The following is a 16,440-nucleotide window of genomic DNA, read 5'->3' as shown; positions in this document are numbered from 1 at the left end:
ATCGCCAGGTGGAAGAGAGAACCTTTGTTCCCCTGGGCTTACATTAGCCTGGGTGTAGGATGGACCAGGTGCTTTCGCAAATGACCAATCAACTTCCCAAACTTTCACGCACTGCAGAGGAGCCCACCTCCCAACCCATCCCTTCTTTCCCAGGCTAGACTGCCAGGCCCCTTTGCCCCAGCACCCCTACCATACCATTTTGACTTCTAGGGCAAATATGCCTGCTTTCCCTTGGTCCCACCCCCAATCTGGCAAGGGGGGAGGGCTTCCTTCTCTATCTAATCATCTTGCCAGGTTTTCCCACTCTCAGTGCAAGAACCTCCCCTTCCACCATCCCAACTGCAGGAGACTCTCAGGTGCTCCGGACTGACTGTCTACGGGCAACAGCTCCACTGTTTATTCTCAAACAATTCCGAACTCAGACAAGAAAGAGGAGTGGGATTGAGGGCTCTTCCAGAGCCCAGCAGCCCCAATGCAACTATATCGCAATGATCTCTCCACATAGCTCCTCCAGAGTCCATTCCTACTGTCTGTGTCTTGCAGGAAATCTGCACTGGTTTCCCATCCCAACTGAATAAAACTGAACTCCTAATGTGACCCTAGGCTCTGGCTTCCGCTCTCTTCTCTGACCCAGGTTGCCCCGCGCCTTGCCCTTGGGGCTCCTGCTGCAGGAACTCCGTACTCCATGGGGCCGTAGGGAGTTGGCAGTATTTCCACTCTCTAGAATGTTCTTTCCATCATGCACTCCTCTGCTTCCCTCCCCAGAGAACTTTTTCTTCATTTCTTGCTCTAAACTGGTCCCTGCCCGCATGGTCCTTTGTTCTCTTGATAGCACACATCACTCGTGACATCACTGTTATGAGAGATGCGAGATCGAAGGTTCTCGTTCTAGGAACTGACGGACTCAGACTCTTAAGAGATTTATAGATGGTTTATTGGCCAAACAAGCTTTACCTGCGCAGGGGCGGACTCTCCCAAAGTGACCGGAGTCACGGTGCTCCGTAGAGCTGCAAATGAGAGCCGCCCCTAACGCTTACAGACTAGGGTTTTTATGCAAGAGCAAGCAAGCAACTTATCCAGAAGCTGATCTCTGCGGTTAGCGATTGGCCCAAATTTAGCAACGCGGCACACTCAGGCGCAGTTAAAAAAAACTTAGTTTCCCTCTATTTTCACTGACCTCCTCTCCTGTCAGTCCTTGTTTTCTTAAGTCCTAGCAATGCACTTATAGGGAAGTCCCTCAGCCCATCCTCTTTGTGGGTTTCCTGGAGGGTGCTGGCCTAAACACACATCCTGTGCCTGTCATTTCACTACGTCCGCTTGGATCCTACATTCCCCACTCCTGTTGGAGACTGGATCAAACCCTTGATTCTACCTCGCTGTCTTCGAGGGGAAGGGCGGTATAGGGCTGAGATAGAACTATTAACTTAACTGTTGCTATGCGTTCTCTGATATCTCTATGTACTAGCGCTCCTGCCCCTAGCCCCGCCGCCTCTATTACCCCTAGTGTGGCTATTATGGGAATGAGGGGAGCTCCCTTCTCCCTAGTCCCGGAGGGGAGAACAAAATCTGGGTTTCCTGTATAGAGATACACTTGGGGAGTTATGCACCTAGCTATACAAAACTCTGGACAAGAAATTGGTGGCAAAAAATGGGACACTTTGAGTTCTGGACCCTATTATAAATCCCTTCCTGGGCCCTCCTCTTGGCTGCACCCTGCTTCAATCCTTCCTTTCAGATATAACCCCTTTATAATTATATAAAGGACAATGGACGAAGGTCTTATCTTCTTGTAACTGCTTCCGGCTGGACATGGACGTTGTCCTACCTAACCTTGGGTCAGGGGTGCTCTGAAAGGGGGTGCAGCACAGAGGGAGTCCTTTCCTGTAAGGGGAAGGACCTTACAGAATCCAAGTCAGTTGGCTGTCACTGCGAAGTTGCAGGCTCAGTGTCCAAAGGCTGGCATTACTGGACAGCTGGCATCCTCGTCATATTCTGGAGGTGACAGATTTGGCAAGAGAGTTGGAAGGTACAATTAAATCATAATTACTGAAGAACAAAGGCAGGCACCTAGGTAAAGAATGGCTCATCTGGAGGAAGGTGTACAAGCATGCTACACCAATCCAAAACCCTGTGGCTCACTATACTTCGCTCGGGCTGAGGGGAATATATCAGGAATTCCCTCCTTTCAGATCTCTGGGCCCTTTCTGTTTTGGCTATTAGGACAGAAAAGGGAAGACAAGCTCTGAAGTGAAGTCTACAGACCGCCCGAACCCTGCACTAACCAAACTACCTAGTTTAACTAAACTAGTTGAGCCTTAGGGGGAGATGATGAAGGTGGGCTCTTTAAGTGAGGCCTATACTGCAACCAATCGCTCAGGTAATGAGGCCATAGTCCTACGCCCAATGAAAACAGAAGGAGGGACACACAGGTTAATTTACACAACTACTCCTAAGCCAGTCTCTATACTGGTGAGACTGTCTTTTGGGAAGACATTCAGTTGCAAGGCCCTTGCTGCAATGACATCTAACAATGGCAATTTGACAGGTCCCTCGTGCCTGTAAATTGACTATCTTTGGTGATATTACAAACCTAGTTTTAACTTTCAAATGAAAACAGACTTTTAAGACAGTTAGCTACATAATTCTAATATCTAATACTGAGCATTGTGATTTTCCTTAGACTATGATTTTTCTCCTTAGGATCACCCTTATTGTTATTAAAGTGACTACCTTGAGTCTAACTTTTAATTCTGCCTGTTTATTTGCATAAACACATCAAGAGCAGCCTGGATCGCCTATGATCTTTAAGTTTGCCTCGCTGGAACTCACTCAGGGAACCTTTAGACTGACTTTTAGTCTGACCCTCGGGGCACAGAAGCAGAGCCACACATCTGCCACCTGGCTTCGCCTGTACCAGTTGTTTCACTTAAATCCTTGAGGCTTCCGTTGTGCCTACAGGTTCCTTTTTAGCCATCTTTCAGGAAAGCAACCTTCGTTCCTTCCCTGGAAAGACTGCCATGAACCGCACAATTAACCAAGGTACCAGGCTTCTTCTTGTGGGCTTTTGCTAGCTTCACAAGTCAATCCCAGTTCCTCAGGGCTTCCTGGTGACAACCAGAACCCAGACATGCCTCCTTCAGGCGTGACATTCCAGTCAAAGTATCGGTTAACAAACCACTATTAATGACCGGTCTTAATGGATTTATGCAGAGAAACCTTATGTCATTACTTACTCCTTCAGAATGCCAAATTCTGGAGGGATCAGATAGGGAGAAAAACACCAAGTGCAAAGGAAAATCCTTTTCCTTCTGATATCCTTTCATACACCTTCTTCATTTACATATCTTGCACTTTCCCTTGTTCACTTTCCTACAGAGTGTGAAGTTTTAACCATCCCTGGAATCCTCAATTTTCTTTTCAGAGAAGACACAGAACAAAATCCAAAACACAGACAGAGTTCTATAAGAACAGTACACAGGTAGAGGCATCCTCTTGCACCAGTGCGTCTACTGGGGCCTGCGCAGACATGCCATTCAGGTCCGGTCTCTTGGCAGAGACATGCTCCTTTGCCTCAGGCTGAAACATACATCAGGCCTAAATGACCCTTCCTGGGTCCCGAGTGGCAAAGGCATTCTCTCTAACCGGTTACAGGCGACCTTCGCTAGGTCTTCAGGTGACCCTAACTAGGTCTTCAGATACAGGGGTTTCTGATCAGAAACAGAAGCAAAATGAAACCACATTCCTATAAAACCAGAAAACAAGTAGTTGAGGTTTCCTTTCCTCCAGGTTTAAAACTTTCACAACCTTTCTACATATTTTTGCCTATCTAGATTTAACTACAGTTTACCTTTAATCTCCTTCCTACTACACTAGTCAGGGCTGGAGGAAAATTTTTAAAATTTAGTAATATCACTGTAAGGAGAGGGAACTTTAAGCAAGACAGGAAGCCTAAAATCATTAAAGAAAAAAAAAACAAAAATATTTGTCTCCATAAATATTTTTGAAGTTTTGCATGGCACAATAGAACTAAACAAAACATATGGCAAACATATTGTATCTTCACATAAAAGAATTTCTATAAATGGATTTTTTTTTTTAGGCCAAATAGCTCAATGTTTTAAAAATATGAGCAAAGTATACAAGCAGGCAAACTACTGCTTTGAATCCTGCCACCCTTCTGCCCGTCCCAGACACCAGCACAACTCACAACTGCAAACAGATACTGGACACTGCAACTGGCTCCCGCCCAGACATGAGAGACCAGGCCCCCGAGAAGCCCTATATCACCCTGTCTACAGACAGGAGCGGTTTTATCAAAGATGGACAGGACTACCAGTACAGGCATCTTCTACTCAAAGTCCCTAGATAGGCAGGGACATCTTGCAGCTTTCTTAAGATTAGACCTTGCAAATGCCCTATCAACTCCGCCCTCTGGGCTGAAGTTCCTTTTGGCAGGGCTTGCTGCCACATGACTTCAATTTCTGTGGTTACCGCAGCCCCCGAGTACCGCTGCCCCTCTCCAAGGAAACTACTGCCATCCGAGAACAGAGTGAGCTCTGGCCTCTTTCACTAGCATGGCTGTGGCAGCCAGAGCTCGCAAGCAGGCTGGCCACCCTGAGGCTACTGGGTCCAATCTCCTGGACAAATAGGCCACGGGCCTTCCCCAGGGTCCTAAAGCCTGGGTCAGCACTCCCTTTGCAATGCCTCCATTTTCTGCCACGAACAGCTGAAACGGCTTTCCTAAATTTGGCAAGGCCAGTGCAGGTGCAGATACCAAAGCTGCTTTAAGCCCTCTTAATAAGGTTCAGCGGTACTGGAGGGGCGCATCCCTTCCACCCGTGGTATTGGGGTCCCAATTGGGAGGCTGTGAAGGGAGAATACTCTCTAGCTCTTGGCGAGCTGCAGCAGTTCCCTTCCCTTCTCCCAACACAATCTTTGCAACCTCCCTATAGATTCTTTCCCTTTCTTCTGAGGTAAATAGAGTATGACAATCATCCTAGGTTGGCTGGTGAGTCCTAAATATAGTTTCTAGTAGGGAAATTAATTCCTGCGGTTTCTCAGAAAATGGGGGATTCTGGTGTTTCTAATTATACAAATCACTAGTGGAGAAAGGAACATATATCAACCGAGGGGGTACTCCGGCAGGGGCATCCGGTCCGGGCGGTGCCTCACGGAGTGGCAGAAGTGCCGGAGGTGCTGGGGTTACTGGAGCCTCTTCCCCTTCTCTAGTTCCCCCTCGGGTGTGAGGAGGGCTCTCGAGTGTCCCCCCCCCTCCTCTGGCTGGCTAGAATGTGGCACTTCCCTCCTAGGGTAGGGAGGGAGCGCATTCAAGGGGTCTAACATGTCCTCCCCAGGCCCTGGTAGTGGGGGGGGGAGGTAGAGTTTAGGCACCCTCCGCCCTCTTGGCACGGAGGGCTCCGGGAATTTCTTTTGTTTCCTCTTCCCGCCGCTAACAGAACCGTTCTCCCGCGGGAGGCACTCCTTCTTAGACATTTCTGAATATAGCCTGGCTTGTCTGGGGCTATGTCTACCCACACATCGATGTAAACTATGTGATCGGGGTGTGGGGCTCTATAAACTGTGGCTCGAACTGCAAACAATACCGGGAGGTCGAAAGTCCCCTCTGCAGGCCATCCTGACACCAAAAGTCGGCCACTCTAGCTGGCAAAGAGTCCGCAGGAACTCCGGATGGAGCTGCACGCTCCCGTAGCCGCGTGCACGGCGCTGGAAATCAGAAAAGTTATTCAAGACGCAATCAAGCGGGGAGTTTGGGGTGGACTCCCGCTGGCCCATTTTCATGTTAGTTTCACATAACTGAGACAACCACACAAAACAACACAAACAGAAATGACAATTCGCTTCGCCCGCCTGGCCTCTCCTCTCGCGAGGACTTAGGTCTGTCTTAGCTAAGGCTGCCCGCGTAGAGTCCGGGTTAAACTCCCAGCCGTTATGCCGTATGACAGACTAAGGAACCGCAGGTTGGGGCCCACGCACGCTCCGTAGGCTGCTGCCCGTGGAGCCACACACTCTGTCCTCACACAATCAAACACAATGTTCATACCGCGGTTGTCACACTCATACACCAAACCAAATGCGATATCGCCACTGGGAGCCTCGCTCCGACTTTCCGAGAGCGTCCTCTCCTGGGAAAGTCCCCTGGGTGATACAAGCGGTGGCGTCCCACCTCTCACCTCAGAGCTAACAACCAAATGAACAGCCGTTCACAAAACAAAGTGAGCTCACGAACCAAATACCAAATGGTCTAGACCTCCAAAAATACGAAGTGAGGATCCTCCAATTTTAACTTACCCGGGCCCGGTTTCTTTCAGTTCCTTGACTCCAAACAGATCCCGCTGGGGCCTCCAAATGTTATATGCGAGATGCGAGATCGAAGGTTCTCGTTCTAGGAACTGACGGACTCAGACTCTTAAGAGATTTATAGATGGTTTATTGGCCAAACAAGCTTTACCTGCGCAGGGGCGGACTCTCCCAAAGTGACCGGAGTCACGGTGCTCCGTAGAGCTGCAAATGAGAGCCGCCCCTAACGCTTACAGACTAGGGTTTTTATGCAAGAGCAAGCAAGCAACTTATCCAGAAGCTGATCTCTGCGGTTAGCGATTGGCCCAAATTTAGCAACGCGGCACACTCAGGCGCAGTTAGAAAAAACTTAGTTTCCCTCTATTTTCACTGACCTCCTCTCCTGTCAGTCCTTGTTTTCTTAAGTCCTAGCAATGCACTTATAGGGAAGTCCCTCAGCCCATCCTCTTTGTGGGTTTCCTGGAGGGTGCTGGCCTAAACACACATCCTGTGCCTGTCATTTCACTGCGTCCGCTTGGATCCTACAATCACAGCATGTCCCCTGGCTTTCTCCTTTGCTATCTGTCTCCCGAAGATGGACAGCCTTCCCGTGAGAGCAGGTCCCTTTGCATTTCCTCTTCGTCCTCAGTGCCTGGCACAGGGCAGTCACTCAACAGACATCCATGAAAGGGGCATGCCGAGGAGAAGCCGAGTGATCTGGGAATAGAGACGTGGGCTCCAGACCCTGCTCGCCAGTAATAGTGGTGAGCCTCCACCTGTCCCTCTGCTCTGCTTCTTTGCTCTTTTTGTCTCTAACACCAGGCACTGTCACTACATGCCTTGGAAGCGTCTGGGGACTGGGCAGACCTATCTGTCCCCTGCCTTCTCTGGCAAGTGTTTGGGACCGAGTTTGAAGGGCAAATATGCAAACAAATGAAGCAGTGTGTTGTACCTTCTTCCCGTTGCTGGGAATTCTGGAGCATTTTAAATGTTTCTCTGGCTTTGTGACTTTACCAACAGAAAGAGTAAAACAAATCGCGTACACCAATCACACCCACAACCCTGCTGGAGCTCAGGAGCAATTTTGAAGATCAGGTGATAGCCGCAGCCCACGGAGCCTGAACAAAAACACTGTGCAGGGCTGGAAGCGTCAAATGCCCCTCGTCACCCTGGAAGAGCTGATCATTTTAATGCTAAACACAGTCAATTGCAAACTGGTGAAGTCATACTCAGGAATGCTTCCCCTCTGGTCGTCCAGTCAGAGTCCCCCGCATTAATACATTTCTCCTCTCTGGATTGTTAAGTGAGGATTCTCAGCAGCCCCCAGCCATTCAGCCGCCTTTATCTGCTTTGGTACCTTCGGTTGAACCACAGAATAAAGTCTCCTTTTTAAAGTACAATGCGTTTCCCCAACCCTATTCTTCTGGGGCTTTTAAGACTCACAATTGACAAAGGCCTCACTAATGGAAATGCAAATTTCCTACCTGTCAAAGACTGAGAACGCTTTCTGAAAACACAGGCTGGAGGGGCAGAAAGTACATTAGCATCCGCATGTTAGGGAGAGAAGCTGCTTCCCCGTGAACTGGGTGGGTAAAAAAAATTTTTTTTTTTTGACGCAGGGATATAAATAAAGTAGCAGTAGTTAGATCTCCCAGGCAGACAGGACAATTCCTTGGGAATTTGAGACTTGTATTATCCTTTTGGTTTTGTAACATGTATTATTCAGATTCAAATAGTTTGATAGTGCTTTCATAAAGACTTTGATTTGGGGGCCAGGAAAGTGGGGTGCCCTGGATCTCACTTGCTGCTTTGTTTAGTGTGGGAGAACTTACTTAAAGATGCAACAAAAGCATCTGGGGAAGGCTGGACTCTCTGTTTAACTTCCTGAGACTGTCTGACTCTGTGTGGCCTCAGGCTTGGCCGACTACCTAGAAAACCGGGATGCCACCCCCCAAGATAAACTCATGCCCCCGGAAGGGGGTTAGTGAATGTATAGACTGTGATAACTGCCCGATGTTATCTGTTAACTTAGGAATGCGTTGTTCTGCCTGGTGGTCTACCTGACTACCCACCAGGTGGTTTCACTATTAACCCCCTATGTAAAGGGATCCTGTCCTGGGAAGGGGTGGATTCTTCCCAGGCCGCCACCACTGGGAGCAGCTGTATTTGAATATGGCTCTGTGTCAATTCTTTGGAATCAATCCTGAATTTAGATTTTTGGGGCTTTCTCCAACTCAGAGTAAAGCTCAGCTGAAGTTCAGCTGAAGTCTGACTACTTTCTTCCTATTCTCATCACTGTCCTTTCTTTTCACCTTCTGTTATCATCCTCATTATTATTATTATTTAACTGTGTGTATGTGAAGAACAGTGAGTGAAATATGGTGGAGAGCTGGCCGTGGGATGGTCCCTGAGAGGCGGTGGTGGCCTCCTGTAACAAAGGACAACATCTAGGCAGCCGAAACCACAGAAACCCATCCTATCACACGTCTGGAGGCGTGAAGTGAAAAAAAATCGGGGTATGCCTAGTGCTCATTCCTTCCGAGGGCGGTGGGAAGGCTCTGCTCCCATTGTTCCTCCTTGACTCCTAGACAGCTGTCTTCTCCTGAGTCTCTTCAAGGCATCTTCCCATATGCCTGTCTGTCTCTGTCCACACTCCCTCTTCCTGCAAGGACATCAGCCGTATGGCACTGGGGATTCGCCCTCATGACCTCTATGAAGACCCTCTCTCCAAATAAGGCCACATGAGGTGTGGGGGGCTAGGGCTTCAGTGTATGATTTGGGGGCAGAGGTTCACCCAGGAGCGTCCAGGAAGGCGTCTGGGGCTCAGACCTGCTGAGCAGTCCTTCCAGAACAGTGGGTAGAGATAAGAAGTGGCGAGTCTCCCCTGCTCTTGGCCCCCTGTGCCCTCTCACTGCAGCCTGTCATGTACAGACAGAACAGGGGCCACCTGCTAACCCGGACAAGTGCAGGGGAGGCTTCGTGGTGGCCTGACAAACCAGAGACCGAAAGTGCCCACACAGGATGGTCGGAAGTCAAACGTTCTAACTGGAAGTGAGTCATGGTGGTCGTCATGTGCTAGTCATGTGCTAGGCTGCTCTCTTCCCTGACAAAAGTCAATCTTGACCTTCCCGGAGCCTGTCTATTGTGTTTTTGCATGTAGGACAACACACCTTTGGAACGTCAGGGGAATTCCCTTTTGCCAGACACTTCAGCGCACAATCTCTGCACCAGAGCGAAGACCACAAAACCCCGCACTGTTGTTGGCATTGTGTTCATTGTTAACTGTTAACTACCCTATGCCCGCCGGTGGAAAAGAAGTAAGTGTCTGTCCGTTTTACTCTCTCCCGCCTCCCTAATCTATCACCAGTGGATTTCATGTAACCCCCTTACCTCTCCTCCTTTGATTCTAACGTGTAAAGGGAGGTGCAAAGCTGCCGTTCTCTGGAGCATGTCCGTAGCCTGTTGAGATGCTGCTTACCTGCAGTTGTCATCCGTTCAGCTCTAATAAACTGGTAAAAATTCTCTACAGGTCTGGACGTTCCTCACGTCCACACACGGAAGGACTGAAGCTGTCCATGGACCCAACTGGGGGCTTCTCAGTGGCTCAGCAGAAGTCCTAATGTCCACCACAACATTTTAATGACTTTGAAATGCTCACTAATCACAAAAGCGCGGCAGCCGAGAGCCTGACCAATGTGACTTCCCCTCAGAGGGTCATCCTCCGTGAAAGAGGGCTGCTCTCAGGGCAGGAAGGGGGGCCAAAGCGCGGACATCTGAAGAGAACCGAGGGCAGGAAGTCCTCACGCCTTCAGTGAGCAGCAGCACCATTTGGGTTTCTTTTCCCTGGTGTAAAGGGGGGCAGGGATGTGGGGCGTGGCTCAGTGCCATGCTACAGAAAGACAGACAGACTGGCTTTGGTGTGCTCCCGGTGCAAAGGACTGGCCAGGGCCTCTGACCCAAGCCCCTGTGGCATCCTCTGAGGCACAGTGATTTGTGAAAAATTTAGAGCAATGGAATAACCTGATGGAAAAAAGTTAACTGTATCTCATTTTACTGGCTGTGTTCTCATAAATGGGAAAGATAGATGTTACCTGTAGACAGTCTGTCCAGAGCACCAGGGAATCTTACCCATTGGCCTAAGGGTGGTAGGGGGTGGTTCTTATACTGAGTGTGTGAAAAGCTAGCAAGACAATTGGATAGAAAAAAACCCTGTCCCCTCCCTCCTGTACCAGATTGGGGGTGGGACCAGGGGAAGGCAGGCACAGTTCCATACAAGTAAAATAGCACAGTGGGAGGTGCTGGACAGAAGAAGCCTGTCAGTCTAGCCTGGGGAAGGAAGGGATTGGTTGGGAGGTGGACCCGTTCAAAGTGAAAAATTTGAGAAGCTGATTGATCATTTGAAGAAAGCACCTGGTCCACCCCACACCCAAGCTAATGTAATCCCAGGGCGACAAAGAGACCCACTTGCTCGTGACTCTGGCTCATGACTTGCACCTGTGCAGTAGACTTGCTCGTTCTCTCCAAGGGCCACAAGGCCGTAGCAGCAACGTGGCCCATGGTCCCGAGGAGGGAGGCTCTCGCTCTCTTGCCCACCAGGTGATGCAGGGCCTGGTGATTTTGCGTGCACTCTTGCAGCCCTAGCTGCCGCGTGGGCCATGGGGGCTCCATGCACAGGCTCCAGGAGGGAGGCTAAAGTGGGCAGCAGCCAGGAACAGGCTAAGCGAACTGGATGGGGACCATGACTGCTTAGTAGCAGTATGTGGCAGGTTATGACAATGGCAGGGATCTGTGTCCATGAACGTTGAGGGCAGCAAGTCCACCCCTGGGGGAGGTGACAGAGATCCTGGGAGACTGAGTGTCCTGAGTGGCCTTGGCAGCCTCTGGGAAGGTCTGGTGGGTAATATGATTGTGCAAAGAAGATTCAGGAGCAGAGGAGCCATGGGCTTTGGGCTTGTCAATGAACTTCATGAATCCTCAGGGTCTAAAGACCAAAAGTCGTTCTCACACTGCCTCATTGAATCCCAAAGGAAAGTCCTTGGCCCCAGCTGAAAATGATCTTGAAAGTGATCAAGAGAGGAAGAACAGTTGGGGGCTTAGCTAGATCTATTTATGTGTATTTTACTGATTTTATCTTATGTTTGCTTTTTAATACTGATTATACATGGTGTGTTCATTTTATTTGGATTGTTCCCACAGTTTTTCACCATAGGGGATTTTGGACAAGCACAGAAGTAGATGGAACATTGTAAGGATTTGTTCTCAGTGCAGTGTGGGTGCGGCCGTTTTTTCTTGTTTTCTCTTTGAGCAAGGTGGGACCAGGGCCTCCCGGACTTCACATTCATGGCCACGTGGGCTGGGGAGTGATGGAATCTCCTCTTCTGCTTTGGGAGAGGGAGACGCAGGCCCTCTTCCTGCACCCCAGGAGCACAATGCTGACCTCTCTGCAGGGGTCCCGGGAGGTGGGGGGCAGAGACAGCCACAGAGGCCCCTATGGCCCAGACAGCATCCAAGGGGCGTGCATGCTGAATGGCCACACAATTAATTCCTGACATGGCTGGCCTTTGGACATCCAGCGAGGCCTCCAAGCAAAAAGCTAGAGCTTTGGCAAACAGTAAGCATTTTTATCTAAATAATTATTTCCAGCTTAAATCAATTAGTCCACGCTCTGGAAAATATCGCTAGCATCCCACCACTATGGGGAATTGTACGTCTGGCCTCCTCCCCTCCCTACCAGGTGGTGTGTTATCAGGAAAGCGAGTCTCTAGCTGATTGCTGTCAGTTATTAGCAGTCTCCACACAAATACACCCCTGTCCCTGCGGGCTAGGCACAGTTTCTGCTCATTGCCCTTCAGGAAAGTTTCATGCCAAGACACTTAAGAATATTCTGATGGTAGAATCAATAACCTTCTGGATGAATCTAACAACACATTCTCTGTCGACTGTCTTCAGGGTGGAGGGCAGGCACACCCAGACCGATGAGAATTCCAGACCTCAGTCTGTCCCGAAAAGGGAGTCTGGGGATCATGGACTTCCATACCCCATTCTTGCAAGTGCAGAAGGCCTGTTTCTAGGCAACCACATAGCCTCAGCACCTGCATCTTCACAAGGGAAAATAATTCCCAAGACCCCAAAGCCAATGAATGAACCCTGTGGTACAGAGGTAACCAGAACACGGAGTCTGTGCCTCCAAAGGATGGACCCCGATCATAGTCCTGGGAATGCCAACCTGCCCCCCTCCCCGCACCCACCCGGAGAGCAGATTCCTGTTTATTCACACACACATACGTCTGCACGGTCCTTACTGAATTGTGTTAATTTATGCGCTCTAACACCAGTACTGTGTCCAATGAATAACTGCTGAGTGAATCAACAATCTTCCATTTCTTAAAACCAAGAGACCTCTGTGGGAGAGCTACTGAACCTGCAGAGAAGGACAGGTGGGGCCTCAGGGTGCACTGGGCTGGGGAACAGGTGCCAGGGGCATCTGTGTGGCCAGGGCAGACCAGCATGGTCGTAGTAAGTCTTGCTCACTGCTGGGAAGGGTGCTAATTCTGAACAGGAGAGAGTAGATTTAACCTCTTATGGAGCACAATGGAGGGAAATCCCAGGAACTCGCTTCCTGCTTCTCATGTTTTCCTCAGAGGTCTTTCTCCAACTCCTGGACAAGGTCTTCTCACCTGCTGTTTGCACACACAAAAGCTATGTGTTGAGAAAATAAGAAGCTGAAGGATGAAGGATGTGGCTGCGGTGAGCAAAGTGAGGGAAACAGTCCTGAGAAGAGGTGAAGAGGTAAAGTCGGGGCTGGAAGGGCCTGGGGGGCCCACGGTGAGGGTCTAGAAGCTCCTTGTTATGGGTGGAGTTGTGCCCCCTAAAAAAAAGGTATGTTGTGGTCCTCACTCCCAGTCCTTGGGAATGTGACCTAATGTGGTTACAGGGTCATTGCAGATGCAGTTGAAGTAAGATGAGGTAACGTGGGTGGACCCTCATCCAATATGACTGTTGTTGTAACTGTGGGGAAGTGGGACCCGCCCCACCACTCTTTTGACGTTGTTTCTGTACGTGCTGACTCTGACTAATTAATATGTAGCTTGTTTATCTAAACAGCTTGTGTGTATAAGAATCCTGGGAACCAACTGCTCAAAAGATACAGACTCAGACCTTCAGTCTCCCAGCTCCAGGAGATTTGCTGACCTGCCAACGAAAACCAGGAGGATGCACAGCAGACCATCGCTTGACCTAAGTTTCGAGGTCCTTATTGGAACAGACTGTACCAGTCAGCATGCAGAGAACTGGTCAACCCCCTCTGTTTGATCTCTTTGTTCTGCTTTCCAACTCCCTCCTTATAAAAGCCTCGGCTAGTACGGAGATGTGGAGATGGACTTTGGGGTGAGGGTCCCCCATGTTCTCAGGTGGCTGGCATTTGAATAAACCTCTTTCCTTCATGCCAGCACCTGTCTCTTGAGTTTGGCTTTTGTGGCAGCAGGTAGCCAAACCTTGGTTTGGGTACCATGTCCTTATAAAAAGGGGACATTTGAACACAGACACACAGGAGGGAGGACTCTGTGAAGGGATGTGGGCTGTGTATTAGATCTCCAGGACTTACTCATCACTTGGTTGCAGGTTTGTACCCTTAAATAACCTCTCCCAACTCCCCACCCCTCCCCCCAGCGTCTGGTAACCACCATTCTACTCTGTTTTTACAAGCTCGACTTTTCTAGAGCCACATATGTGTGATACCACGCACTATTTACCATCCTCTGTTTGACTTATCTCAGTCAGCATGATGCACTCAAGACCCACCCACGTTGTTGCAAATGGCTGGCTCTCCTTTCCCGCGATTGAATAGTATTCCATCATAGGTCCACACGACATTTTTGTCCATTCAACCTCTTTGATTCTTATTTCCCCAGACAAGAATGGGCGTATTCCTCGACTTCACTAAGAAGAGATGTCCCTGTTGTCACTTTCATTTTACTTGTGTCTCATCTTCTCCCCATTTTCTGTCCTCCTCTCTTCATCTCTCACATTGCTTGATTAAAGGGCTAATGAATTGGATGGAGTGGGTCACTAACCTCTGGTCAGGGGCAGCCTTTCAAGAGAGGGAAGGTGGGAGATGAGATGGGGAAGGAGCAGGTTATTGGTGTGACAGGTGGACCTGTGCCCCGGCGAGAGCAGGGTAATCCACTGGCCTTTGGTGTCACCAATGTCTGTGGTTGTCTGGATATTGATTGTAGTCATAACTGTCACTTATGACTAATGGGACTCTGGTGATGAACACAGTTTGAAAAGGAAACCAACAGAGGACAATTGACTACGGTAGTTACTGAAAGTTAATTAAAACTAGATTTCAGCCGCGGGGAAGAGGAGAAAGATGTCAGAATAATTTGGAGGCATGGTAAGGGTCAGTCACAGAACAGTCGCTGCAGAGGCATGCCCAGTCATCACCACGGGGCGAACCCACACGTCACTCGGTGGTCCTGCAGACGGAGGAGCTGGTTGGGCTTCCAGGGCTTGGCGAGACCGGGTTCTCCCCATGGTTCCCAAGATCTTTGCGGAAGGATCAGCAGGAATCAGATTTCCCTGCTTCACCGGGGGTATGACTTTCTCCCTCTTTTCCAAAATAAAAAGAAAGAAAGAAAGAAAAAGAGCATCATTACCCTGTGACACCTCAGCCGCCCCCTCACCTGGGGTATCAGTGCTGACGACTTTCACCCGATTTCTCTATCCGTTAAGAAAGTCATTGCTAGGAAGAGCTGACACAGGAAGTCATCTGAAACAAGATAAACATTTCTAATTTGGACTTGTCCTCTTTAGGTGATCTTTCTGAAGCCTCCGGGGCCCTTGATAAATTAGTTCTGCAGCTGTAATTCCAGGAGTGATTGGAAGGGAGATAGAGAAACACTGGTGAGGGAAGAGGACTTTGGAGAAACTTTTGTGTCAAGGCTAAGGTCCCCAACTTTTCAGCCTGGGTCTTGGGGGTGTGTCCTGGGCGGCACCAGAGTGGGTGGGGGGGGCAGGCCCCTCCTTGGAAAACAAGGGATTGCTCGAGTTACCTGGCTCTGGTTTCACTTTTTACTTGACCACTTGTGTGATGTCTGCCCTCTGGCCGCTGACTTCACTTCTGACCCTTAGTTACTTCATTCTAAAATGCGGATGATCCCAGCATCTACTTCACAGGCTTATTTAGAGGCCAAACGATAGCATCCAGGTGATGGGCTCAGAGCAATGACCCTCTTGTACCAAGGGCTAAATTAAAGAGGTTTCCCTTTACTCCCCACATGGTCTGAACAGAGCTTCACCTTTGTGCTTTGGAAGGCAGGATTATGCCTTTCATATATGCGTTTCACTTATTCACTTGTGTGAAAGTTTTGAGCCACAGCTACATGCCAGGAGCTGTTTCAGGTGTTGAGGCTTGAGCGGCGAACAAAGTCACGTGGGCCCCTTGCCTTACCGCGCTTGCATGCTAGCGGGGTGCGGGGGGGGGGGGGATGGGGGGGCAGGGCCATGCGCAGTCAGACTCGGGGATAAACCCATCAGTGCACGTGAGGGTGGTTTTAGCACAAAATCACCATGGACTGTGTGGTCTAAAACACCTGGAATTTATTGTCTTCCAGTTCTGGAGGCGAGAAGTCTGAAAACAAGCTGGGACCTGCGCCCTCTGAAGTCTGCAGGAGCAATCCCCCGCCCAGAGCCCGCACCACCAGGTGCCCGGCTCCTTGGTGTTTTCCTGCACGCGGGTGCATCCCTCCAGCCTCTGCCTCATGGTCACAGGCAGTCTCCTCTGTATGTCTCTGTGTCCACATTGCCATCCCCTTATAACATAAGGACACCAGTCACTGGAAGGGCCCACACTAATCCAGTATGACATCATCTTAGCGCGGTCGCATCTGCAGAGACCCTATTTCCAAATCAGGTCATAGTCACGGTTTCTGGGTAGACATGACTTTCTGGGGACACTAGTCAGTGCAGTGAAACACGCTATGGGGACAAGAAAACGGACACAGCGGCGGAGGGTAGGGCCACCGTTGCTGGGGAGTGTCTGGGTGGGGGACCGGGAGAGGCCTTCTGAGAGGGTGACTTTTGAGCTGACACACAAAGACAGCTGCGGGAGGAGGAGCCACTTCTTAGGGTTCATTTCTTTTC

General features: G+C 49.7%; 1 long non-coding RNA gene across 1 annotated transcript; it reads right to left on the bottom strand.

Moving 5' to 3' along the window:
* Window positions 1–912: 912 nt before the first annotated feature.
* On the bottom strand, window positions 913–6,838 carry LOC128779885 (uncharacterized). The gene is made up of 2 exons (XR_008425949.2): window positions 5,604–6,838; window positions 913–1,992 (listed from the first exon to the last, which is right to left on the bottom strand). It is a non-coding gene; the product is annotated as an uncharacterized lncRNA (long non-coding RNA).
* Between the last annotated feature and the right edge of the window lie 9,602 nt (window positions 6,839–16,440).

Source organism: Desmodus rotundus, chromosome 13 (genome assembly GCF_022682495.2).
Source record: "Desmodus rotundus isolate HL8 chromosome 13, HLdesRot8A.1, whole genome shotgun sequence".
In the NCBI taxonomy this organism is placed as follows: Eukaryota; Metazoa; Chordata; class Mammalia; order Chiroptera; family Phyllostomidae; genus Desmodus; species Desmodus rotundus.
The sequence above is the reverse complement of the archived record's forward strand: the minus strand, read 5'-3'. Positions and strand labels throughout refer to the sequence as shown.